We start from the raw sequence: 26508 nt of genomic DNA on the forward strand, positions 1-26508 counted from the left end.
ATGAAGCAGCACACTTTCCTCGGCTCGCTCTTCGGGCCCCCAAACGCAGCCCCAAGCCAAACCACCCTGGAGCCCCTGGCCTGCTCTCTGTCAGCTTTTGGCCTTTCCCCTGGCCCAGGGCTTAGAGCAGGCACCCCGGCGGCTAAGGATGTGCTTCTGCGGATGCACTTCCCAGAGAAGCAGAGCTCCTCCTGCAAGTGTTTCAAGTGGACCAAAATGCTCCTCCTGACCATTGCTTCCTCTCTTCCTCTCGACCACATAGCTAACGTGGGCACACTCACGTTAAGTGCCTGGATAGATGCAATGCTCACAATCTGCCTCCTAGGATGTCTGGTGTTTCACACTGAGCACCTACCTTAGGCCACACAGACACACACACACACACAGAGGAACAGGTGACACAAGCACATACGTGTACACACACACGTGTAACGCACAGGGAACAAATGCAAACAGGTGTTTCAGAGACTGAAGAACCAATGGTTTACAGGAAATGCAAAGATTTCCTTATTTCTCATAGGGAAATGTTCATTCTGATCATCAGATGTGAAATATAGAGAAATTCAAGTTTCATGAAGGAAAATTAGTGCCTAGATTTTGATGCAGTTAATATAGAGGACTCCATATTTCATGGTGGAAAGTCATTATTTTCTATATAAGAAATACAAAGAATTAAGTATTTCATGATGAAACACTGGTGCCCAGAATTTCTTTTATGAAATAGAATTCCAATTCCCTGTTGGTTCCCATATCTTAATTGCATACTTCGTGTCAGTAAAATTTCATTGAGATTTTCACATAGGAGATGTATACAACTTCAGAGTTCAGGCAGGAAAGCATATGTTCAACTTTTCATATCTGAAATATCTGAAATTCCCCATTCATGTAGGAAAACGTGTGCACAGATATCCACATGTGAATCAGACAAGATTCCATATATGATGAAAAAATTATACAAGTAGATTTTCAAACATGAAGTACAGATTTCCTATTTCATGTAGAAAAATCTGCACCCATATTCTCACATGTGAGATAGAGAAAATTACATATTTCGTACAGAAAAATCATCTTTCAGATTTTCCTCAGCACGAAGCAGGGAATGCAAAGCAGTGCTCTGGAACAACCCAAAAAAATAGCGTAGGAGGGGATGTGGGAGAGGCTCCAGGACGGGCGGGACCCCGATATACTTATGGCTTATTAATGTCGATGCATGGCAGAAACCATGATATTGTATAGTAATTAACCTCCAGTTAACATATAAGAAAATGTTACAGTTTGAGAAAAGTGAAAGAACAAGGGGACTCGACTCAGCTCTGTGGTGACCTAAATGGGAAGGAAATGCAAAAATGAAGGGATATATGTACACTTAAAATGGATTCACTTGGACATACGTACTCAGAAACTAAAGCAACATTGTAATGCAAATATAGCCCGATGATAATTGTTTCAATCATATTATACGCCAAGTATAATTCCAGCAGTGAATAAATAAATGGTAGCCTTGTTTGCAATATATATCAATGGGGACATTATTCTAAGTTAAATATTTCAGTTAGAGGAAGATGAAATCTTTTACATCACATGACATTGTGAAGTTGAAATCCCTGCATTATAGAAACAGAGTAGAATGTGATCCTCGGGCTACTGGAAATGGCCCGTGATGGTCCAAGTTACCAACTTTTAGTCACCGGTTGAATAAGCTCATCAAGGAAGATACTGTAGTAGAGGCAGGATGGAAAACGGTGCTGCAGGCCTCAGCCCAAGACCTTTAGTGGAGTTAGAAACCCCAACACCACCAACAGAAAGCCTCTGAGCAGAGTGTAGTGAGATATATTACAGCCTTCCCACAGAGCCCTCTAGGCCCTTGGGCCTTGGGATGGGGAATGAACCGTGGAGCTTGGGAACAGGCTGTGTCTTGCAGAGTCCCAGAGCCTTTGCTGAAGCCACTGACTGGTTTGGCCCAGGGTTTAAAGCAATGGGCAATGTGTTCCATTCCCACCTCCACGACTGAATGGTTGTGGCAATCTGCATGGGTCACAGTCTACAGGACCCAGCTCTCCAACTGGGTAGATTGAGGAGGCTGAGGGTCAGCTACATGCTGGATACCTGGCTCCCTCATTGAAGGTGGCTGGACAGAGTATGGGGACCTTGGAAAGAGGAGCGCACAGAGAGCTGAGAACTGCCTCTTCCACCTGGGATTGGGCACTGCTGGAAGTAACAAGAGTGGGTGCTAGATGAATGCTCCATGACTAGGATAACCGGCCTGCACAGGGAACCCCCACATCCCAACCAGTACTGTGGAGGGTGAATGCCAAGCTTGGGACCTATCCTTTCGGGAAATAGGGAATAGGGAATAATATTTGCTTCCCTCCAGGATTACAGGAACACAGTTAGCTGACCACCACTTACTTCAAGAACACAAGATCTGACATCAAGAAATTTGCAAGAGCTAATCACATCCATCCCTCACCTTTCCTATACATAGCCTTTGCTGAACGCTTTGAGGGAGTTTTTTTTTTTTTCTTTTTTCCATTGCCTTAGGCTTTTATTCTTTTTTAATACAAGCATTTAAAATGATGAACACTTCCAAACATGCATCTCATGAATTCTGATACACTGTGTTTTTATTATCACTGAGTTAAAATATTTTTCTAATTTTTCTTTTTATTTTTTACCTCTTTTTTAAAATTTATATCAATTGGAGGCTAATTACTTTACAATATTGTAGTGGCTTTTGCCATGCATTCACGTATAACAGCCCTGGGTGTACATGAGTTCCTCATCCCGACCCTCCCACCTCCCTCCCCATCCCATCCCTCAGAGTCATTCACCCCAGTGCACCAGCCCTGAGCACCCTGTCTCATGCATCGAACCTGGACTGGTGATCTATTTCACATACTATACATGTTTCAATGCTGTTCTCTCAAATCATCCCACCCTCACCTTTTCCCGCAGAGTCCAGCAGTCTGTTCTTTACATCTGTGTCTCTTTTGCTGTCTAACATATAGGGTCATCATTACCATCTTTCTAAATTTCATATATATGCATTAATATACTGTATTGGTGTTTTATCTTTCTGGCTTACTTCGCTCCGTATAATAGGCTCCAGTTTCATCCACCTCATTAGAACTGATTCCAATGCATTCTTTTTAATGGCTGAGTAAAATTCCATTGTGTGCATGGATCAGAGCCTTCTTCTCCATTTGTCTGATGATGGACATCTAGGTTGCTTCCATGTGCTCGCTATTGCAAACACTGCTTTGAATAACATTGGGGTACATAAGTCTCTTTCGGTTCTGGTTTCCTCCATGTGTATGTCCAGCAGTGGGATTGCTGGGTCATATGGCCATTCTATTCACAGTTTTTTAAGGAATCTTCAGGTTTCCTTTTCACTAGGTGCTCTGGACCTTCAGGTGAGAAAGGAGCTGTAGTTGGGTGTCACCTAGGCTGTCTAACCAAAGCACTCCTTGCTGGGTTGCCCATTTGGTTAGGTCATTGAGTGACGTGGATGAACTATGCAGTCCATATCTTTCTTGGGTTCTTCCAGGAAGCTAGTCTAGCTCCTCGATTTGTTATTGTCAATAAGGATTTACGGAGGACTTCCTATCCCCCCTGCACTGTGCAAAGATTGCCCTGGAAGGTTGAAAGTATTATCAAACCCATTGTCCAGGGGAAGAAACTGAGGCTCAGAGAGGTAGTTCACCCATTCAGGGTCACACAATTAATAGAAGCAGAGGAGTAGGATCTGAATTCACCTCCTTTGGGCTCCAGCATCCAAGCAAATGTGGTCATGCTTGTCATTCTTGGGTGCGACCTTTAGTTGCCAACTGCACCAGCCCTGAGATCCAGAAATCAAACCAGATTTGGTTTTTAGATTCTTTCCCTTTGAGCCCTGGCAGAGGTGGATATAGTTCACTCCTGATCCTGCTGGGCTGTTTGTGGCTCTTGCCCTTTTAAGATTTTCTCTTCCATGATCCCACTCATGGTAACCATTGCTCTAGAGTGAAGACAATACAGAGTTGATGGGGATTTCCTCTTTTCAAGCTTGTAGGGTAACGGATTATTTACCTACAGATGGATGACAGTCACTACTGGGAGTAGGAAACATAAACAGGTTAAATGAAATTATTGTTAGAAATAGACTTTTCCCCATTTTTGCTTGTATATGTAGGAAACTCCTGTTGTTTGATCGGTTTTCCTTTTGTTTGAGACATGGAAATGGGTGCCTTTCCTCTGGACTCGGTTACAAGTAGAAAAACAGGAGAAGCATAATGGTGGTTGACTCTGCTTCTGGGCAGGGAGCCAGATGGGGGCTGGGCAGCTGGGTGACCTGGAGACAGTGCTCCCCCAACCAAAATCGGCCAGTAGTTCTCAGCCCCAGCCAGCCTTGAAGCCCTGTGACCCAGAATGGCCAGGCCTTCTGCTCTTTCAGGCAAGCCTAAAATCTTAATTTCTGTGTGAAACTTCCGGGTTTCTGAATTGGCCAGCACATTCTAAGTTATAAGCAACAAATAACGAAAGATTGGAAAGCATTGGGTCAAATCATTGCTTCCTAAATAACACGTCTGCTCGCCCCACGTGCCTCTTGGGCTGTGAGTTTGCGTTACTTGCTTTAAGGCTTGGCTTATTTCTTTGAGTCCTGGACACAAAGAGTAAAAGACTTAATGCTTTGGGAATATGTGGGAAGAGGCCAAGTGGTGACTCAAGAACCCATGTCTCTGGCCTCGCCTCTCTGTCTTGGTTTTCTTTGTGTCCCAGGACAAGGGATTTCTCAGGCCCTCTTTTATTTCTAATCTGTAAAATGCAAGCACCAGCTGGAATCAAGATGGCTGGGAGAAATATCAATAACCTCAGATATGCAGATGACACCACCCTTATGCCAGAAAGTGAGGAAGAACTAAAAAGCCTCTTGATGAAAGCGAAAGAGGAGAATGAAAATGTTGGCTTAAAGCTCAACATTCAGAAAACTAAGATCATGGTATCCGGTCACGTCACTTCATGGCAAATAAATGAGGAAACAGTGGCTGACTTTATATTTCTGGGCTCCAAAATCACTGCAGATGCTGACTGCAGCCATGTCATTAAAAGACGCTTACTCCATGCAAGGAAAGTTATGACGAAGCTAGACAGCATGTTAAAAAACAAAGACATTACTTTGTCAACAAAGGTCCGTCTAGTCAAGGTTATGGCTTTTCTAGTTGTCATGTGTGAATGTGAGAGTTGGACTATAAAGAAAAGTGAGAGCTGAAGAATTAATGCTTTTGAACTGTGGTGTTGGAGAAGACTCTTGAGAGTCCCTTGGACTGCAAGGAGATCCAAACAGTCCATTCTAAAGGAGATCAGTCCTGGGTGTTCATTGGAAGGACTGCTGTTGTAGCTGAAACTCGAATACTTTGGTCACCTGATACGAAGAGCTGACTCATTAGAAAAGACCCTGCTGCTGGGAAAGATTGAGGGCAGGAGGTGAAGGGGACAACAGAGAATGAGATGGTTGGATGGCATCACTGACTCAACGGAGATGAGTTTGGGTGGACTCCGGGAGATGGTGGTGGACAGGGAGGCCTTGCGTGCTGCCATTCATGTGGTCGCAAAGAGTCAGAAAAGACTGAGCGACTGAACTCTACTGAACTGAAAATTGATCAGTTTTAACAAATCCTGTGTAGTGTTCCCTTCCATCCCTCCCATTCTATGTTTCCCAGTAGTTACCTATGCTGCCAAGATTGAGCTCTGTATAAATTAGAAATTCACGTGGTTTGGTCCGATGTCATTTTTGAATGTCAGTAACTGAAACACTCTCCAGGCAAGTTCGATTTGTCACCTCTATTCACCTGCAACTTAAGTCTACTGCTAACGCCACGAGGCCAGTGTGACGCAATGTGATTTTTTTTTTTTAATTTCAGCATTGAGCATGTTAAATATTTGTGGATTTCTGGCCCTGCTCCTTTTTCTGTGAGTATGCTACACCCTGTTTTCTTTCTTTCTTTTTTTTAATGTAGGCATAAATGAAATCTCAGAAGATGTTTATATGACTGTCGAGCCCAGAGATTCCAGGGATACTGAGAAGTCAGATAGTAGCGGAAGTGACCCTATCAGTGATGAAGAACAGAGGTCCAAGAATGAGCCAGAAGATGCTGAAAACACAGAGTTGTCTCAGATGGAAAAAGAGCCATCTGTTGTCAAAAAAAAAAATCCAAATTGTCGAATCCAGTAGAGATGGAAGAGGAGCTGAAAGCACGTCACCAGCCAGTGAGAAAGTGGACTCAAGATCAGTCAAGGAGAAGATGAGGCACCAGCTTGAGAAGGACTTTTCAGACAAAGCAAAACCCTTTCCTCGTCCCACAAAGGATAATCTGAAGGGAAAAGGTGAGACCGACTCCCCAAGAGTGCATTTGGGCCTGGATTCTGATTCAGAGAGCACATTTGTCATAGATTTAAGAGAAGACCTTTCTTCGCTGGAGGGTTGAAAACCTAGGAAGGTTCCCAAAGAAACATCTCCCAAGCAGGATGGTAAGTGACTGTATCAGTTTCTGGTTTCTTGATTTGGTTTTTGAATGTCACATTGCCATTTATACTATGACATGTCATGTCACCCTCAGGCATCATGAAGTGTGCACAACAAAGCTTTGGTTAGCTCCAAGTCATCTAGCTAGTTACTGATCAGGAAAAGGACTTGAGCTGGGCCTGCCTACCTTTAACCTTCTTGATACCCAATGTGGTTGATTTTTGAGCACAGGAGAAGAAGTCTCTAGAAAGTAACAGTTGCTTCCAGCAGTCAGGTTATTTTGAACCTAAGCAGTTTCCTTTCCAATATGTTCACTTACATGTCTCAAGTGGTTATCGATGCTAAGACATTGGACAGGTCTGAAATTGATAAAAGCGTTCAGGTCAAAGACCTTGATAAGTTTATTCTCCCTTACCTCCCCTCACACTGCCCAGGCATCTCAAAATACATTTTCTTACTAGAGTATAAGGCTTTCTGGGTGAGCGGCACCAGACTGCTGAGTTCTTCTTTAGGTCTGTAGAAATCCAAGGAGCATTATATGATGCGTACCTGAGCCCATTTTCTGCCATATTTGCATTTAGCTGACATGGGCCCGAGGCCTCTCAATCTTGGCACTATTGACATTTTATGCTGGACAGTTCTTTGTCCTGTTTATTGAAGGATGTTTAGCAGTATCCCTGGTCTTTACCAACTGGATGTCAGTAGCATCTACCCAGTGGAGGACTTCAAAAGTGTGTTGACAAAGCTAAATCTCACCTAGTTGTGAACTGCTGCCTGAGTCTTAGCAGTTCTCCCTTTACTGCTGTTAGGGACTGAACCAGCAGTGGCTTCTTTCAAACTTGCCACACCCCAGGCATGTTGGCAAAGCCTGCAGTGGAAAATCAGTTCAGTTCAGCTCAGTTGCTCATTCGAGTCTGACTCTTTATGACCCCATGAATTGCAGTACGCCAGGACTCTCTGTCCATCACCAACTTCCGGAGTCCACCCAAACAAATGTCCATCGAGTCGGTAATGCCATCCAACCGTCTCATCCTCTGGCGTCCCCTTCTTCTTCCACCCCTAATCCTACCCAGCATTTTCCAGCATTGGAAAAGACTTCCAATGAGTCAACCCTTCACACGAGGTGGCCAAAGTATTGGAGTTTCAGCTTCAAAATCAGACCTTCCAAAGAACACCCAGGGTTGATCTCTTTGAGGATGGATTGATTGGATCTCCTTGCAGTCCATGAGAATCTCAAGAGTCTTCTCCAACACCACAGTTCAAAAGCATCAATTCTTCAGCACTCAGCTTTCTTCACCGTTCAACTCTCACATCCATACATGACCACTGGAAAAACGATAGCCTTGACTAGACGGACTTTTGTAGGCAAAGTAATGTCTCTGTTTTTAAATATGCTATCTAGGTTGGCAATAACCTTCCTTCCAAGGAGTAAGCGTCTTTTAATTTCATGGCTGCAATCACCATCAGCAGTGATTTTGGAGCCCCCAAAAATAAAGTCTGACACTGTTTCCCCATCTATTTCCCATGAAGTGATGAGACCAGATGCCATGATCTTAGTTTTCTGAACGTTGACCTTTAAGCCAACTTTTTCACTCTCCTCTTTCAAGTTCATCAAGAGGGTATTTAGTTTTTCTTCACTTTCTGCCTTAAGGGTGGTGTCATCCGCATATCTGAGGTTATTGATATTTCTCACGGCAATCTTGATTCCAGCTTGTGTTTCTTCCAGTCCAGCGTTTCTCATGATGTACTCTGCATATAAGTTAAATAAGCAGGGGGACAATATACAGCCTTGATGTACTCCTTTTCCTATTTGGAACCAGTCTGTTGTTCCACATCCAGTTCTAACTGTTGCTTCCTGACCTGCATACAGATTTCTCAAGAGATAGGTCATATGGTCTGGTATTTCCATCTCTTTCAGAATTTTCCACAGTTTATTGTGATCCACACTGTCAAAGGCTTTGACATAGTCAATAAAGCAGAAATAGATGTTTTTCTGGAACTCTCTTGCTTTTTCGATGTTCCAGGTGATATTGGCAATTTGATCTCTGGTTCCTCTGCCTTTTCTAAAACCAGCTTGAACATCTGAAAGTTCACAGTTCACGTGCAGCTGAAGCCTGGCTTGAAGAATTTTGAGCATTACTTTACTAGCCTGTGAGATGAGTGCAATTGTGCAGTAATTTGAGCATTCTTTGGCAGTGCCTTTCTTTGGGATTGGAACAAAAACTGACCTTTTCCAGTCCTGTGGCCACTGCTGAGTTTTCCAAATTTTCTGGCATATTGAATGCAGTACTTTCACAGCATCACCTTTGAGGATTTGAAATAGCTCAACTGGAATTCCATCACTTCCACAAGCTTTGTTTCTAGTGATGCTTTCTAAGGCCCACTTGACTTCACATTCCAGGATGTCTGGCTCTAGGTGAGTGATAACGCCATCGTGATTATCTGGGTCGTGAAGATCTTTTTAGTACAGTTCTTCTGTGTATTCTTGCCACCTCTTCTTAATATCTTCCGCTTCTTTTAGGTCCATACCAGTGGATCATAGGAATGATTTAAAAGATATTTAGCCCATTGGTGAAGCAGTCAGTGAATTTCTCAGCTGGCTTGGCAAGTGGGTGTTGATATGCCCAAGAAAGATAAGAATTAATTAAGGGCCCAGGAGACATGTGGCCTAAGAACCAATTGGAGATTGTAGCCATAAAACCTCTTGTACTTTGTGAGTTACATACACGGATAGCCAGGTTTAATCATGTAGCTCAGTGGTAAAGAATCTGCCTGCCAATGCAAGAGACGCAAATTTGATCCTTGGATTGGGAAGATCCCCAGGGGAAGGAAATGACAACCTACTCCAGTAGTCTTCCCTGGAGAATTCCATGGACAGAGGAGTGTTGTGGTCTATATAGTCCATGGAATGACAAAAGAGCTGGACACGACTTAGTGACAAAACAGACAATGGGCAGCTTCTGACCATCTTCTCAGTTCTGTGTGCCCTGGGGTTTTCTTCGTCTCACTGCTTAAAGCAGGAGGGGGGATGGGTTTTGAGCTTTTATCCTCTGTGTTTGTATCATTGTGAACTGTTCAGGAACAGTTCACAATGAACTGAGGTTCCTGAACCTCAGTTCCTGGAATTCATTGAAAGAGGATGGAATATCTCTCAGTGATATGGGGCAGGAAGAGAGAGAGCAGTTGAGTCAGTCAGGAAGGATGGATCACCACCTCATCCCTTAAAATTATGAGTGGCATCTGAAACATCCAATTCTGTGTGGATTGGAGTTTGAGGGAGCACTTCTGATGCTGCAGAAAGCAATGGGAGTAGCATTTTTTCAACAAAGTTTGTGGAATTGTTGGGTCCCAGATGGCATTGTTCCTATGAGTGATAGATTTATACTATTCCTTTCTTTCTGAAGTAGATTGTTTGTTTAGTTGTGGGGTTTTCACTGCTTCCAGAAAGGATTTCAGATATACCTATAAAATGGAAATCAAGAGAGCGAGAAAAATGAACATGAAATAGTGAGAGATGTAGGGAAAGTTTGTATACAGAAATAACTATGTCAGCCTTCAGAATTAGCAAAGTCACTCTTCCATTTTGGCCCTGAGCTTCCTGCAGTTGAAGTGAAAAGGGAAAAAAACATATGAGTGCTTTAAAAGAGCTCATGTTCCCCCCCTAAATAGAAAGCACTCCAGGTGATAAAATGAAGCTGAGCTGTTCCTCTCACTGGTGTCGGAAGGAAGTTTCTCTAGGATCCTCTGAAAGTGGTGGGAATTTTACGCAAAGGATGATTCTGAAACAATAAGTCAGTTAGAGGAACTTCACAGAAGTTGAAATCCAGAGCCACCTGAGGATGATTTTGGTCTTGAAGAATTGGCTTCATGTCAGACTCTGCAGTTGAGCATCTTTTCAAAGGTGTGCTTTCACTTACATGTTTATTAAGTGACTGGTGTTTTGAAGAGTGCTTGGTGACCTCCAAGTGATCTTCAGTTAGGAGTGCAGCGTATACAGAGAACTAAATCCTCAGATCGAAAGATCGCTTTTCTAGCTAGAGATCCCAGAGCAGAGGCTAAGGGAGCTCGCTTCAGGCCCTTGACTCCACGTACAGGTGTCATATCAGTCGTTTCCAGCCTTCTCTTAAAAAGTCCTTTTTTAATGTACAAGACTGCAATCTAGGTCTGATATAAGTAGGCTAGTTGGGTGGGGTCACCTTTGGAGTGTTGACCTTTAAGAAATTCACTTCTTTTTGAGACAGCAGGTGAGTATATACTCCCAACGTTTTAGGACAATTGGAATTTTCCATGGCCTTTCCTCTCCCTCCCCACCGCCTCAGTAAACCTTCCATATCCTTTAGAAATTAAATCGTTTTAGTGTATAAATGAAAACTCCCCAGAAGTGTGTCTAGCCTGGAAAGTTTTCAGATTGCATACTCCTGCTTTGTTGTTGTTTGTTTGTTTGTTTTTTAATTTGGAAAAGAACTCGAATGGGACTCTTTCAGAGCAGTTACCACTTTGCTCAAAGCCAGTTGTTTGCTTTTGCAAGATGAGAGAGAGAAAGGACCTTTTTGTGGTTGCCCTTTGCCCAAGGAGGTATCAGACTAGCTAATCCACAAGGACAGTATATTTTTTAATCACATGGCAGAAAAGAGAGGCCCTAAAGTTGCTTTTGCTTTTGCAAGTTAGATGCCTTGCCTGTGGGACCTCTGCCTTTTACAAGGGGACAGCTCAAAGCCACTTCTGCCCCTGCAAGGGGAAGGGGTAGAGGCTGTGACCGATATCTGAAAGGTTGTCCTGGGAAAGGATGGGGGCAACCTCATTTTAGGTAGAGATCTTCTCCCAGCCCCACCCTGTGTTCTGGCCCAGGACTTTGGCTGAATTCTTCCCCGGAGGAGCAAGAGGGACAGTCAGTTGTGTAACCACCAAGACCCCCTCCCCCCTCCCCCCTCGGGTGGAAAAGTCAGCCTGTCAGCACTCTTTTCCTTTCACACTCCTTGGTTTTCCTAGAATGACAGTTAACTGAAAATGTCCCCTAGAATAATCAAGAACTCACGTCTTTTCCGGGTGACAGAAATCTAAAAATGACAGGCATGGAGTCATGCAGTGGAAGCATGCTGAGCCCCTCAAAAAGGGTGTTGTCATTAAGGGCTTCCTTGGTGGCTCAGATAATAAAGAATCTGCATGTAATCCTGGAGGCCCAGGTTTCTTTCCCTGGGTTGGTTAGATCCCCTGGGGAAGGAAATAGCAACCCACTCCAGTATTCTGGCCTGGGAAATCCCATGGACAGAGGAGCCTGGAGGGCTACAGTCCATGAGGTTGCAAAAGAGTTGGACATGACTGAGGGACCTCACTTTCAGTCCTTATTGAACCCAGTTTGATATCCAGGCACATTGTCTGAGATCAAGGATGCTGACTTGCATCCGTGTTTTTTTGTGTGAACCCGAGGGAATCCTCTATGGGGATGCATGTTCATCTCTCCAGTGCCTGGGGCCCCTGCAGTCATAACAGACCCCTTCCCCTTACAGATGAATACTCATGTGGTCACCCCCGGGCCAGCCCTTCTCACTGCCTGACCTCACCCACCAAAATTCTGCCTATTCCTGGGCATGTCTTGGCTAAAACTTTTCTTTTCCAAATTTTCCCTGCTGTCTGTTGAAATGCTGCCCTCCACTCTCATAGCTTATTTTCTTCCAGTAGATGCACTCCAAAAGGCAGCATTTTTCAAATTCAGTCACTCATAGTCATTATTTTTGTCATTCCCAAAACTTGCTTGTTCACTTATTGCCTTAGTATATTTTCTTATCTGAAGCAGCAGCTGTTTAAAAAAATGAACTCAATTTTGAACTTAAACTTAACTACCACACAGTAGGGAAAACAGTATGTTGTGCTGTGCATAAAAGATGCAAAATGGAGAACTGCAGTCAAAACGAAAGCAAGGCTTCTAAATTCTCCATAAATACCATTGTGCTGGGGATGGTTCTGTCCTTGGTGTGGAGTTCCCTTGAGTGATAGGTGTCAAGACTGCCAGGACCACACTGAGACTTCTCGCGAAGGAATTAGAAGAGATGAAAGGGAATATTCTTCGTTCTGGGTGATTCATTGGTATTCAGCGCTTTGGCCACTGGGAGGCTGTCTGGTTCCTTGGGGTACATGCTCTGTAGGTTTCCTGTCCAAGCAAAGGATTCCTGTTAATGACCAGAGGGACTTTGGCTAAGTCTTTCTCAAAGTGCTTACTGAACTCTAACTTTGTAAAACAAGGTACTTGCAGCCATTCTGTTCAGCCAGCGGGTCATTGACTAGCAGGTGGGCAACTCCAGGCCAAGCGCTGGGTCATGTTGGCCTCAGTCCCTCAGAGGCCTTGACAAGTTTCTCAAATATGAGCAAGCCCACATTTGAGTAACCCAAGGAGCCTGATATTTGAAGCTAGCACACGCTGAAGAAGTGGCCTAAGCATATAAAGCAATAATGTGCCCATTCATGCGGAGGCCCTTGGCATGGCAGCCTGGGATGGTCACCTAGAACTCACTGGCCTGGAGACCCTGCAGGTCAGCCTGAGTCCCGTCTACTTTCTGTTTTGTTTTTTCATGTGTTGGCTTCCGTTATAGGTGAAGCTTCATCATCCACAACAGCGGGCAGCCGGTCTCCCCCCGAAATGCTGGTCCTCACCCACTCATCTTCCCAAACTCCCACGGCTGGGGTCACGGCCACCAGCAGCACCATCTGCGCGGTCACGGCCCAGCCACCACCACCGCCGCCACCAGCAGCATGAGAAACCTGGTGAAAAAGCAGAGGCCAGTTTTACCGAAGGAGACTGCCCTGCCCATGCAACAGGTTGTGCGAACCTCATCAAGTAAGTTTCAAACGTCCTCCCAAAAGAGGCACATTCAGAAGATGCAGCACCAGCAGAAGCCGCAGCAAAGCCAGCAGCAGCAGCCTCAGTCTTCTAAGAGGACGAGATATCAGAACAGACAGGCTGTGAAATATACCGAGCTTCCCTACTCTGCACTCCATGGTACCAGCTCTTTTTTTGCCACATGGACAGGAGAAAAATAGTCCTTGTTTTATTTGTTTAGTTCCCCTTGGTTGCCTGGCCACTGTATCCTAGAGGCCTGACAAGTTCCATTTGGCATTATTTTTAAAAATTAATTTGCAGCTTGCTGTTTTACTTTTCTTTTTTCTTTTCTCATTTTACAGACAGTGCATACATGTCTTCTTAGAACGAAGTGAAATGGATACCTAGACACACAAAAATCTATTGTCTTGATTGAATTCATATTTCATTCTCCACCCTTTCTCAGAGGTATTGTTAACCATAAGATCTTTTTCTAATATGTACGTGTATGTATTTCTGTATAAGTTGGCTTAAAGCTCAACATTCAGAAAAACTAAGATCATGGCATCCAGTTGCATCACTTCACAGCAAATGGATGGGGAAAGAGTGGAAACAGTGGCTGACTCAAATTTTCTGGGCTCCAAAATCAGTGCAGATGCTGATTGCAGCCATGAAATTTAAAGATGCTTACTCCTTAAAGGAAAGTTATGACCAAGCTTGACAACATATTAAAAAGCAGAGACTTCACTTTGTCAGCAGAGGTCAGTCTAGTCAAGGCTATGGTTTCTCCAGTGGACATGTATGGATGTGAGAATTGGGATATCAAGAGGGCTGAGATCAGAAGAATTTAAGCTTTTGAGCTGTAGTGTTGGAGAAGACACTTAAGAGGCCCTTGGACTGCAGGAGATCCGACCAGTCCATCCTAAAGAAGATCAGTCCTGGGCGTACATTGGAAGGACTGATGCTGAAGCTGAAAGTCCCATACTCTGGCCACTGGATGCAAAGAGCTGACTCATTTGCAAAGACCCTGGTGCTGGGAAGGATTGAAGGCAGGAGGAGAAGGGGACGGCGGAGGATGAGATGGTTGGATGGCATCACCGACTCAACAGACATGGGTTTGGGTGGACTTCGGGAGTTGATGATGGACAGGGAGGACTGGCATGCTGCAGTTCATGGAGTCACAGAGCGTTGGTCATGACTGAGGGGCTGAATGGAACTGAAGTCTCTTATATGTGAACCTTCAAGTTGGGAATTTTGAAAGACGTGAATGTTTGCATGTTTAATCCTGTAAGTTAGTTCACTTCCCTGGTGTACATTGTCACCTGCACACATCTTCTACAAGTTGTTGTGCTTTGTGTGCTTTACTGTACAGAGTGCACTATTACAGTATCTTTATTTCAAGCCCAGGATGTCCATAAGCAAGCATAAAAGCAGCAGTGATGTACCTGGTATTGTACTATCTAGTTGATTGTGTTAGTTGGTTGCTTAGGCTAACTTTGTTGGACTTCTACAAAGAAATTGGACTTATGAACGTGCTCTAGGAATGGAACTTGTTCATAGGTAGGTAACTCACTGTCCTATTTATTGTGAAAATCTTTTTCACTGTAAAATGCTTTTACCGGAGCATCTCTTAGAAAAGATGGACCACTTGTATTTGTTTTTTTGTTTGTTTAAGCAGAATTTCTCCTGAATTTGAATTAATACACTGACAACCATCGAGGGGAGGCCAGCAGAGACCAGGCTTCCCACTCTTTGACACAGCAGATGACATTAACCGTATCATGATAGCTGGAGCTTCCGAGCCCTGTTGACAGCAAACACCCAGTTGCACTTTATAAGTCTTTCTGTCTCCATACAGATCTGCAGGCTGAGGATTGAGATACAAAGGGGAAACCGGAATTGAAAGAGACACGTATACCCCAGTGTTCATTGCAGCCCTGTTCATAATAGCCAGGATATGGAAGCAACCTAGATGTCAATGAGCAGACGAATGGATAGGAAATCCATGGTACAAATACACAATGGAATATTACTCAGCCATTAAAAAGAACACATTTAAATCAGGTCTAATGAGGTGGATGAAACTGGAGCCTATTATACAGAGTAAAGTAAGCCAGGAATAAAAACACAAATACAGCATACTAATGCATATATATATATATATATTTCAGAAAGATGGTAATTATAACCCTAAATGCGAGACAGACAGGGAAAGAGACACAAAGGTATAGAACAGTATTTTAGACTCTTTGGGAGAGGACAAGTGTGGGATGATTTGGGAGAATGGAATTGAAACATGTATATTATCACATGCAAAATTAATCGCTAGTCCATTTTTGATGCATGAGACAGGGTGCTCGGGGCTGGTGCACTGGGATGACCCAGAGGGATGGGATGGGAAGTCAGGTGTGGGGAGGGTTCAGGATGGGGAACACATGTACACCGTGGCAGATTCATGTCTATGTATGGCAAAACCACTACAATATTGCAAAATAATTAGACTCCAAATAAAATAAATAAATTTATATTTTAAAAATAAAAAAAAATAATGGAGAATTTGAACAAGGAATAAATATATAACTGTATGGGGGAAAAAAAAATCTCCAGTGGCTGCACCAACAGGAGCTCTCGGGCATGAAATACAACTTGGGTAAATGCTGCTCACCTGGCCTCCACTGACAAAGGTTCTGGATAGGAACTTCTTGGCATGTCTAGAGTTAGGCCCAAATGTGCACTGAGTCAAAAGTAGGCCAGGCCGCCTTACCAATCTTAGAGAGAATACAGAATCCTAGGACGTCTAACCTGGAGAAACCAGGTATGAAGCAGGAGCTGGCAGAAACCCGTTTTCCTCTCTTCCAAATACCAACATCAGCAACAAATTCATCACAACAGCTGTGGTAGCTTCTCCTGCTTGTGAGCTCTGACCTGTTGTAAAATTGCGAGAAGTCTCAGTAGCCTGAGCAGTTGGATAATTGTCCTGTCAGCCCAGTGATCAGTCCTGATGCCCTGTCTGGAAGATTAGATCTGCTGCCACTAAACACATCAAAAAGGAAATATATCCAAGTTGTAGCCCCAGCTCTGCTCATGTTAGCTGTGTGCCTCAGTTTCCTCATCTGTGAAATGGGTATTATAGGTGTATACACCTCCTTAAGGTTGGAGTAAGGATTAAAAGAGTTCATATTTATAAAGTCTTTACAACAGTGCCTACAGATCATAGGTACTCTGTATTTGATAGAGAAACAAGCTTATACAAATGACAAATTTCAAAGTGAATTGAGTGGACATTTTTCAGAGGTTTTTTGTGAGTACTTCCTGCAGAATCACCACAGGGCCCCATTTTCAGTATGCTCAGGACCTGACGTTCATGATCATGCTGTCATTCATGGTCAGCATGGTGGATGCCCATTCTACAGATGAAGACATTGGAGCTCAGGGAAGCTGGGTGAGTCTCTGAACGGGCTCATATGACCAGGACATCCCCGACCCAAGGATTCACACCTGTTAGGATTCACCTTTGGACCTGGTGTGAATGAGCCCATGGCTTGGGATGGGCAATGAAGTCGGTATCCTCTCCCCTCCCCTCCTCTGGCAGAGCTGACCAAGGCAGAGATGCGGCAGAGCCTAGAACAGGAGCAGGACCAGCTCATTGCTGAGGTGAAGAAGCAACTGGAGCTGGAGAAGCAGCAGGCAGTGGCCGAGACCAAGAGGAAGCTGTGGTGTACCAACTGCAAGAAGGAGGCCGTTTTCTGCTACTGCGGAATACCAGCTACTCTGACTACCCCTGTCAGAAGGCCCACTTGCCCGAGCACATGAAGTCTTGCACCCGGTCAGGTGGGACGTAGGAGTGTCCCCTGGCCCCAACTGTGGTGGACGGGCCCTTGGCTCCTCCTGGATCACAGGGCACTTGCCACGCTCACTCACCACAAGTGACTGCTACATACACGAGAGTAGCAGGCAGACACATAGCCAAGTCTCCAGGCACCATTGTCTCCACCCTCCAGTTTACTTGGCGGCATTCACTTGTGTGAATGAAGCTTGTAATGACAGCCCAGATGACTTTAGCTTCATGTGGTTTGCTGTGGTTCTCTGCTGGGGGCAATATTTGTCTCTGCCCAAAGCAATGTGGGCATCCCTGGTAGCTAAGATGGTAAAGAAACTGCCTGCAATGCAGGAGACCTGGGTTCGTTCCCTGGGTCGAGAAGATCCCTTGAAGGAGGAAATGGCAACACTGGCAACACACTCCAGTATTCTTGCCTGGAGAAGGCCACAGACAGAGGAGCCTGGCAGGCTACATTTCATGGGGTTGCAAAGCGTCGGACATGACTGACTGACTAAGCAGACACACACACACACACACACACACAACACACACACACACACAAATCAAACGCATTTTCTACCCCATTCTACAATGCACAATGCACAAGCCTGCCCCCACCATGGAGCCCATCTTGGACTCAAGGCTATAACAATCATTAGTTCTTACATGAAGGACGAAGTACTGCTTTGGAACTAATCTGTCTTTTAAATCTCTTTCCAAAGCACGGCAAGCAGATCCCAGGCCAGGAAATTCTAGCTGGAGACACCACCTAGTAAGACTTGATTAATAATATGTATTAGTAATATTTTATACTTAGTGCTCATTTATGGCCAATATTAGATTTCTGTATTTACAAGTAGAAGTCTCCACTTCAAAGAATATATTTAAATACAAATAACATGAATAATGTGACAAGTAAATGTGTCAGTGGATTGCTAAATTTTTCAAGGGTGGTAGATAAATGACACAAGTTTGAGAAGCTCTAGGCAGGGGTTCATAAGCTTTTTTTATGAAGGTCTAGAGAATAAACGTTTTAGGATTTGTGGTCCATGTGGTCTGTGAAAACCTCTCAACTATGCTGTAACAGGATGATAGCAAGTGCATAGGGGTGTACACTCGTCTAAATTAGGAAATTATGAAATTGGAAGAGTCATACTGTTTGCTTCACGAACATGCTTATATCTCCAGAATGATTTAATAAAACTTAAATCAGTTCAGTTCAGTTCAGTCACTCTGTCAAGTCTGACTCTTTGCGACCCCTAGAACCACAGCATGCCAGGCCTCCCTGTCGTTCAGCAACTCCCAGAGTTTACCCAAACTCCACTGAATGGCATTGATGCCATCCAGCCACCTCATCTCCTGTTGTCCCCTTGTGCTCCTGCTCCCAATTATTCCAGCATTAGGGTCTTTTCTGGTGAGTCAATCGTTCATATCAGGTGGCCAAAGAATTGGAGTTTCAGCTACAACATCAGTACTTTCAGTGAACACACAGGGCGGATCTTTAGGATGGACTGGTTGGATCTCCTTGCAGTCCAAGGGACTCTCAAGAGTCTTCTCCAACACCACAGTTCTATAGCATCAATTCTTCGGGGCTCAGGATTCTTCACAGTCCAACTCTCCCATTCATTCATGACTACTGGAAAAACCATAGCCTTGACTAGATGGACTTTGGTTGGTAAAGTTATGTCTCTGCTTTTTAATATGCCATCTAGGTTCGTCATAAGTTTCCTTCCAAGGAATAAGGGTCTTTTAATTTCATGGCGGCAATCACCATCTTCAGTGATTTTGGAGCTCCACAAAAAAAAGTCTGACACTGTTTCCCCATCCATTTCCTATGAAGTGATGAGACCAGTGGCCATGATCTTAGTTTTCTGAATGTTGAGCTTTCAGCCAACCTTTTCACTCTTCTCTCTCACTCTTAAAAATGAACATATCTTCACACACAGTCTGGAATTCCTGTGTCTGGGAAGGCTTTGATCCAGCTATTCAGGGCCCACACTGTAACCTGGGTGGAGCTGGTTGGTATGTCTTAACGCATGGTGGTTTGCACAGAGCAGGGTTCCCCGCAGTCCTGGGAACTACTATGCTCGGCGTATATGTGACTTCTGTCCCCTTCTGCACTCAACTACCACCCCTCAGCAGGAAGTAGACCCCGAGTTGAACACGGAAACACTAAATAAGTTATCCCAGGGCACCTCCTCCGAAACTCAGGCAGCTCCCCTGGAAACCAGCGCCTTGAAAGCGAAGGGGACGCCAGCTGAGAAATGCAAGGACAGTGGCTTGGTGAGTATCCATCGCACACACCTAGGGCCAAGCAGCATCTCAGAGGAGCCCACTCCCAATGCCATGGTGATTCCCATGATGTGGGAAGTTGTCTGTCTTCAGGCTGCATGTAGAGGTGACAGAGTCTCTGCAGGGCTTCTTCTCCCCAGGTGTGTGTTGAGGGCAAGTGTTGTCTAGTAGAACCTTCTGTGATGATGGGAATGTTCTACATCCCCTCTGCCCATTGTGAGAACCTCCGACCTGCCTCATGTGGCACTTGAACTATGCGCACTTGAACTGGGGCTAGTGTGACCAAAACCTGGATTTCAGGTTAATTTAATTAAATTAATTTAATGATAATTAATGTAGATACAATAGCCATGGGTGGCTGATGACTGTCATATTGGACATAGACATCAAATGTCTTATTTTCCCAGGGGTGCCATATGGATTGCATGCAGACATTATTTTAGAGGACACACTGGTCATTTTTTACATTTGTAGTCATTATGATTTTAATTCGTGTGTATCAGGGAAAAACATCAATTCATCCCAGAAGTCAGACCTCTTTGACTTCATTGATATCATTGCCTAGGAAGAGGTTATTGTGGAATAAAAGTGAATTGATATAATATGATTCAATATATAGGCAGCCTTCTCTATCCATGGAGTTCTCACGTGTACATGCAACCAACCAAACTTCCATCTGTGTTTGGTTGAATACGTAAATGTGAAACCTTGGATACAAAGGCATAGTTGTATTCATCCTTCTAGGGCATTTTATATAAGGAACTTGCATGTCCTTGGATTTTAGTATCCTTGGGGGGTCCTGGAACCATTCTACCTTGGGTCCTAGGGGATGGCTGTACATCCTTTGGGGATAGGGTAGAAATCCAGAAAGTGGAATAGGTCAGAGACGGGGGAGTTGACAAACAGTGTTTTTGAAGCTGAGGCTCTAGCGCTGAGTAAGGGACCTCCCTAGTTCTGTGTCCAGGGAGATGGAGCAGAAAAGGGCACAGGGCTTAGGCCACACTGAATGACCTGGCCTTCCCTCCCTGAGCATGTCAGGCAGAGGGCGTGAAAGTGTTGTTGGGGCCGTGATGAGCACCCGCATGGATCCCCGGGCTTCCCTGGGGCGGGGTAAGGGGGAGGCCCTGTTTAACACAGTGCCTTGGCTCCGTCTGTCTCTTTCTGTGTTTCTAGATCCTGGACCTCTCTGGGTCCAGGGAAATACCCTCTCCTTTCTCTTATGCTCCAAGCTAGACTCTGGTACGTGGCCCCCTGAGGGTTGTATGTACTCTCATGTTCCACAGGGGCAGAGGGGAGCCATCTCCTCCAGGGGAGCCTGAAGGGTCAGGGAAGTGGTTTGCAAACTGTGGTTCCTTAGTGATCTTTGAGGGAACTCTGGGCTGCTCAGTAGATGTGAGGGATGGCTGGGCAAGCAGCTTTGAGGCCTTTCTCCAAGTCGAGAAGTTACCTTATTTGTGTGAGTGTGGTTTATTTATTTATTTATTTGCTGTGTTTTGTTTGATTTTTCAGTTCTGAATCAAAGACAGAGAGAGTTTCTATTGTTGAATTGGGGTGAGGTAGAAGATACATTTGGTTTGGACAGTTCTTCTGCCCTCAGAAATGACCATAGTAAATTAAACTGTGTGAACCTCTCCCTGAGGTCCCAGCACCCACATTCCGTGAAGGCCTCCAGAGGAGAAAAGCATTTCTACGGAAGTGATCTTTCTGTAGAAATTTTTCCTCTCGAGGAATAAGCTGGCAGGCTGTTTTGGGTAGATTATCTGGCACTAAATTTTCTAATTCTCTTCTATGGAGTTTGAGCTGTGTTTTTTAGGCTTTCCTCTGCACCCTCTCAAATAAGTTTTAGGGCATTCTAAAATGGTTCATTCTCAGTGAGAACAGTTCTGCTTCTTTCAGCGTCCTTCAGCTCCAGGGTCTTTCTCTCTCCCAGATTATTCTCTTCAGCTGAAAACCAAATTTTCTTTATTAGTTAGTTTCTGTATATTGAGTACTTAGAGTAAGAAATGATGTATCTTGTTAGGGTAGCTGGAGGTTTCCCAGTGGCACTAGAAGCGGGGTTTAGGTCCAGGAGACAAGATGGGAGAGTGGCATGAGCTGATTATAGGGGGAATACGAACATGTATAGGCATGGAAGTATGGCTGAACCGCCTGTCAATTCCCTTCTCACTCTCACTAGGGTCTTGTGACTGCATCTGGAGGACACGTTGAGTTTGGAGCTGAGTGTCTTCCTCATCCCTTCTTCCAGCTTCTCTTTTTAACAATGGCAGAGCAGACTTGAGACTTCAACAGCAGCACAGCACCCACCTCGAGTTTTCTGCTACAGTTGGGTTTTCATTATGTTAATTTGTAGAGTTGCCATCTGTGTATGGCAGGAATTCTGATTTCCTGCTTTTGGTGTTGATAGAAGAGTTTCTGTTTGACTTAAGTGGAATGTGAGTTTAGAAACACCAGCTGAACCATAAGTAGGGGAACTTTGGTTGTGTCAAAGCCATGGAGGTTGTTGGCCGGGGGAAGGGTTCAAGTTGGGAAAACACTGCTGCAGGCAGGAAGCCCTGTTGGGGATTTGGAGCAGCAAAGTGGTGCCATCCACATGGGAAGAGGAGGGTTGGTGATGCTGTGGGGTACAGAATCTGGTGTGACAAGGAGGCTTGCATGTACAAACGTGGTTGGGATATACAGCATCTCCCAGTTGTGAGGTGGATGAGGTTTTTCTTGGCCCAGGGGTTGTTGGACCACCAGTCTTTATCAGAACTGCCGTTGTCAGATGAAAGCAGCCAGAGATGGCACATAAAGAGACGTTCCTGTGCTGCAGTGAACTTGCACTTGGGAAAGCAGGCATTGGGCTGGATTTGGCCTGTGGACCGTCAATGGTTGACCCCCCGACCTGAAGCACCCTAGTGTGTGAGAGGATAGAAAGGGAGGGTGGAGAGAGGAGGTAAGGGTCTAGAGACGCTGGTGAGTTGGTGCAGAGGCTAGAGTGGGAGGAAGAACATCTCAGGGAGCCTGATGACTAGGGGGGAGGGAGGGAAGGAGCCCAAATTGTCAGCATTTATTAGGAAGTGTTTTAGGATTATTCTAGACTGTGAGCTGAGCTGGAGGTTCCTGGAGGACTCATCAGGACTGTGAGCTCATGCCTGTTCATTTTCCCCTGCTTGCACTCCACAGCCATCTGGCTGAAGGCTTATGTCAAAGTAGACAGACCAGCTCATTTTCTCATTCCTCATATGCCTCACGACTTCTGTTTGTGCTCACTGCTTGCTGACAGTGTAGGTGGAAGCTGGAGGAAAGCTGAGCATTACAAACATGGAGGTTCCTGTGCTCTTTATCAACTTCTGGAATCAGGCTGGTTAAGATGAGGGTCTAGTTGAGAGAAAGAAAGGTTAAATAGGAGATAGGAACTTCCTTGGGGTGTCCATATGCCTCTCCTGTTCACTTGTCTCCTCATCTTAAGATTTTAAAGTAATGCATGCATATCAAGTTGACCCATGAACAACATGGGTTTGGCCTGTGCAGGTCCAAGTCTGAGTGGATTTATTTTCCTGTAATGAATACAGTTCTACACAATCTGTAGCTTCTTGAATCTGTGGATGTGGATATGGAGGGCTGACCATGAGATTAAGTTTCCATGGAATCTGGTGTCCATGGTGGGTTGTGGAATGAATCCCCTGTACCATCCCTGATATGACGGGATGTGTGTAGTCAGAGAAAATAAAATCATACAGGGAAAAACAATTCCTCGTCCCAGTTTTCATGGCTATTTTTTGCACCCTGTACTTATTTATAGACAACTTGTTTCCTCATATTTCTGTTTCTTGACTTTATCTAGACATTGCGTGTTGACTTCTGACTTTAGAAGATGAGAATCGGGGTCACTTACCACCTCTCTTCTCCCCTCTCTCCCAGACCACTCTGTCACTGTTTGACGTGCTCTATGGGCTTCCTTGCTCCAATACAACACTTATTCCTTAGTCCTTGTTCTACCAGCTGGAGGAAACTGTCTCTGGACCCCTGTCTTGGTGCACATTTCCTCCCTCACCTCTCCTCCACTGTCATTTTCAGACTTTTCCATCTTTCTGCTCTGATTTCCAATCACCAAGGTGGAGAGAACTTGTGCATTCTATTCTATAACTGCAGTTGGTCCATCTCAGTTCTGGCTGTTGGCTGAGTCATAATCGTTGCCAGATGACCATCTGTGTGTCCATCATTATGGTCGTGCTGTTTGTCTCAGAGTCAACTAGTGCACTGTGATTACATTTCCATCTCTATATATCCTTACTTTTCCCTGGGTGTTTCTTCTCCCCGCTCACCGCTCTCATATCTTCAACCATTTCCCTGCCAAATTCTTCACCATAACAGTTGTTTTCTTGAGACACTTTTCATGTCACACATTTTGGGCTCTTCCATTTCAAATAAGTATGTGTCTGTGTCCTACCATCATGGCTGAGATGTGGTCCACTGAAATCTCACCTCTGGTTCCTTCCACAACTCTTCTCACTCCATGCACCTCCATAATACTCTTTCCTGATCTGTCATCAGCCTTGGCAGTAGATTCATTATTATATTTACCCTAAATAATCTAGGTTCCTTCGATGGAGCCTTGCCACCTAGTGTGGTGGAGCCAGCGCCTCCAGTTTCCCTGGAGGAACTAAGGTCTTGGCCGAGTGGTTCTGAAGGAAATTTGTTTTCAAACTTCTGGGAATTTGTGGCTTTTACGTCATGGTATGCCTTATTTCCACCTGTAATCTCGTGCAGCATCCAGAGATCTTAGTTCATGGTTTAATATACATTTGTAAAAGCCTTAATCTTCTATGAATGCCTCAAGTTGGAAAATGGCAACACTGACCCAGCAGTTCTCCAGTGCTAAGACCAGTAGCCTGTTGGACAGCAGGATAGAGAGCTGGTGGGGTTGTACCGACTCGAGCTCTCTTCCATACTCTAGCCCTCCGCCAGTCTCTGAGGTTGCCTTGCTGTCTCATCAGTTAGCAACAGGTGTGACAAATCACCTGCCTCTGCCCCCAAACATCACAGAGCACCAGCCTCACCCAAACTACCCAGTGCAGAAGTGGAAGTATGAACCAACTTCAAGGCAGCAAACGGGGATCTTTTCCCAGCAGGCAATGTGCTCGTCTCTTGAGTGAGTGTGTGTGTGTGTGTTTTCTTTGTGAGCATGCCTTTTCCTGAGTGATGGGTCTTGGCTTTGCCTGGTTTCTTCCTCGCTGTGCTCCTGATGGCCATTGGAAGCAGAAGTAGGAAATGAGAGAGCGAGGATGGATGGTCTGGCCTCTGTCTCTCTCTCTCTCTCCTGTTTTTATTTTATTTATTTATTTTTTGACCATGCTAAGCAGCTCATGAGATCTTAGTTCCCCAAGTAGGGATTGAACCTGCACCCTTGGTACTGATAGCACCAGGTCCTAACCACTGAACTGCCAGGGAATTCCCGATCTGGCTTCTTGAAGGGGCCTCATCCTTGCTCTTTTCATGATGAGTCCTGGATTAACACCAATTTCCTCTGCAGTCACTGGCTGAATCAGCCAACGTGCCCTGTCCTGTCCACGGGAGAGGTCAGGCTCTGCACTTACTCAGGTGGCCTGGCTCCGGGATGTGGCTTCTGTGCTAAGTAAGCTAAGCCCTGCTGCCTAGGTGTCTCTGTCTTCAGCAGAGCTGGGGAGATTCGATGTGACTTGAGTACATTGTTGTCAGTTTCCGTGTCGAGATGACCAGCTCCATCACCGACCTTCCAGAGGACTAACAATGTAGGTGTCACGAGTAGAGAAGAATGTTTAAGAAGGGGTGGATTTGGATTCAAGAACCCTAAGAGAGCTCCACATTGGACCCCAGCTCTGCCCACCACAGTAGTGCTCCCTTTGGGCCATAGATGCAAGTGATGAGCATGTGTTCTCTCCTGAGTGAATATGTGACTTGGGAGATCCTTATCACTGTCTTTGCTGCTTCTCTTTCAGAACCAGAGCTCAGAACCACACACATCCTGTCTATCACTAGGCGATAATAAGAGTACTTTCCCTTCTAGGTGATGATCTGGTCCCTTGCTCCCCCACTCTGATTCTGTCTCAAAGTTTGACAGTCGACTTCTTGTGTTCAAATATCATCCCACCTCAAGAATTAAAAAAAAAAAAAAAAGTTTTGTCCCAATCTGTCTGAACTTGGTAAATGATCTAACATATCATGAGATCTTAGTGATGTGCTGGCAGGTCTCTCAGAGTCGGCCATCCCACTGAGCCTGCAGGCTGGGTGTCTCCCCACTGGACAGACACCTCATTTGGCTCTTCCTTCAGAGTCCTCACATCTTACTCATCCACGATGTAGCTCCTTATGGTGCACATGTCCTTGAAACTCCCTTAGCACTTACTGTGGGTCTTTCATCCTTCTGTTGACCCATTAGCTTGTCCATACTCGGAGCCAGGTGGGGTTAACCATTAAGCCCAGGTGGGCTTAACCATTCTGGTCCTCACTCCTTTTCCTTTGGCTGGTTGAGGTATAATTCTGCTTTCAAGTTGCCTATACAGTGATGAAACAAAGTCCATTAACAGAATTAAGTAGATTGAACACCAAATCTCAGTGCCTTTCTTGGTGCCCAAGGTTAAATATAACAAGAGCCTGGGGTTCTTTGTGTCTACACATGCAGTAAGAGTGCCTGGTCCCAATTACTGCATAAGAAACCTCTTTCTCAATACGTTAGTACTTTCCCCCCACTCATCTTTATTTTCTCTGAGCACGAAGCCCTTCTGTTTTTCCAACCAGCTCTTGTTAAATCCTTAAAGACCCAAAAATTCAGGTCAGTAAATGATGGCAGGATTTTTCCCCTGGGTGTTGGAGATTTGGGAGGGGAAGGTGGCTTCCTGGGGAAGCAGGTGCAGATCAAGTAGAAGGGGATGGGCAGGAATGCTAAATCTCCCTTTCCCCTTGGCTTTCCCCCTCCCAGACCATTCCCAGAGCAGTAAATCCACTTTCCAGAGCAGCAGGCAGGAGAAGCGAGGCTCCGCCCACTCTGAGCAGAACACTGGTACCAGTTCAAAGAGCCTCATCCTGAAAGAGTCCCACCTGGACACGTTCTGTACCTAG

General features: G+C 44.9%; 1 pseudogene; it reads left to right on the plus strand.

The window, feature by feature from the left end:
* Positions 1–26508, plus strand: LOC145537732 (MYND-type zinc finger-containing chromatin reader ZMYND8-like; annotated as a pseudogene).

This window comes from Giraffa tippelskirchi, chromosome Y, assembly GCF_054371585.1.
Source record: "Giraffa tippelskirchi isolate mGirTip1 chromosome Y, T2T-mGirTip1v1.2.pri, whole genome shotgun sequence".
NCBI lineage: Eukaryota > Metazoa > Chordata > Mammalia > Artiodactyla > Giraffidae > Giraffa > Giraffa tippelskirchi.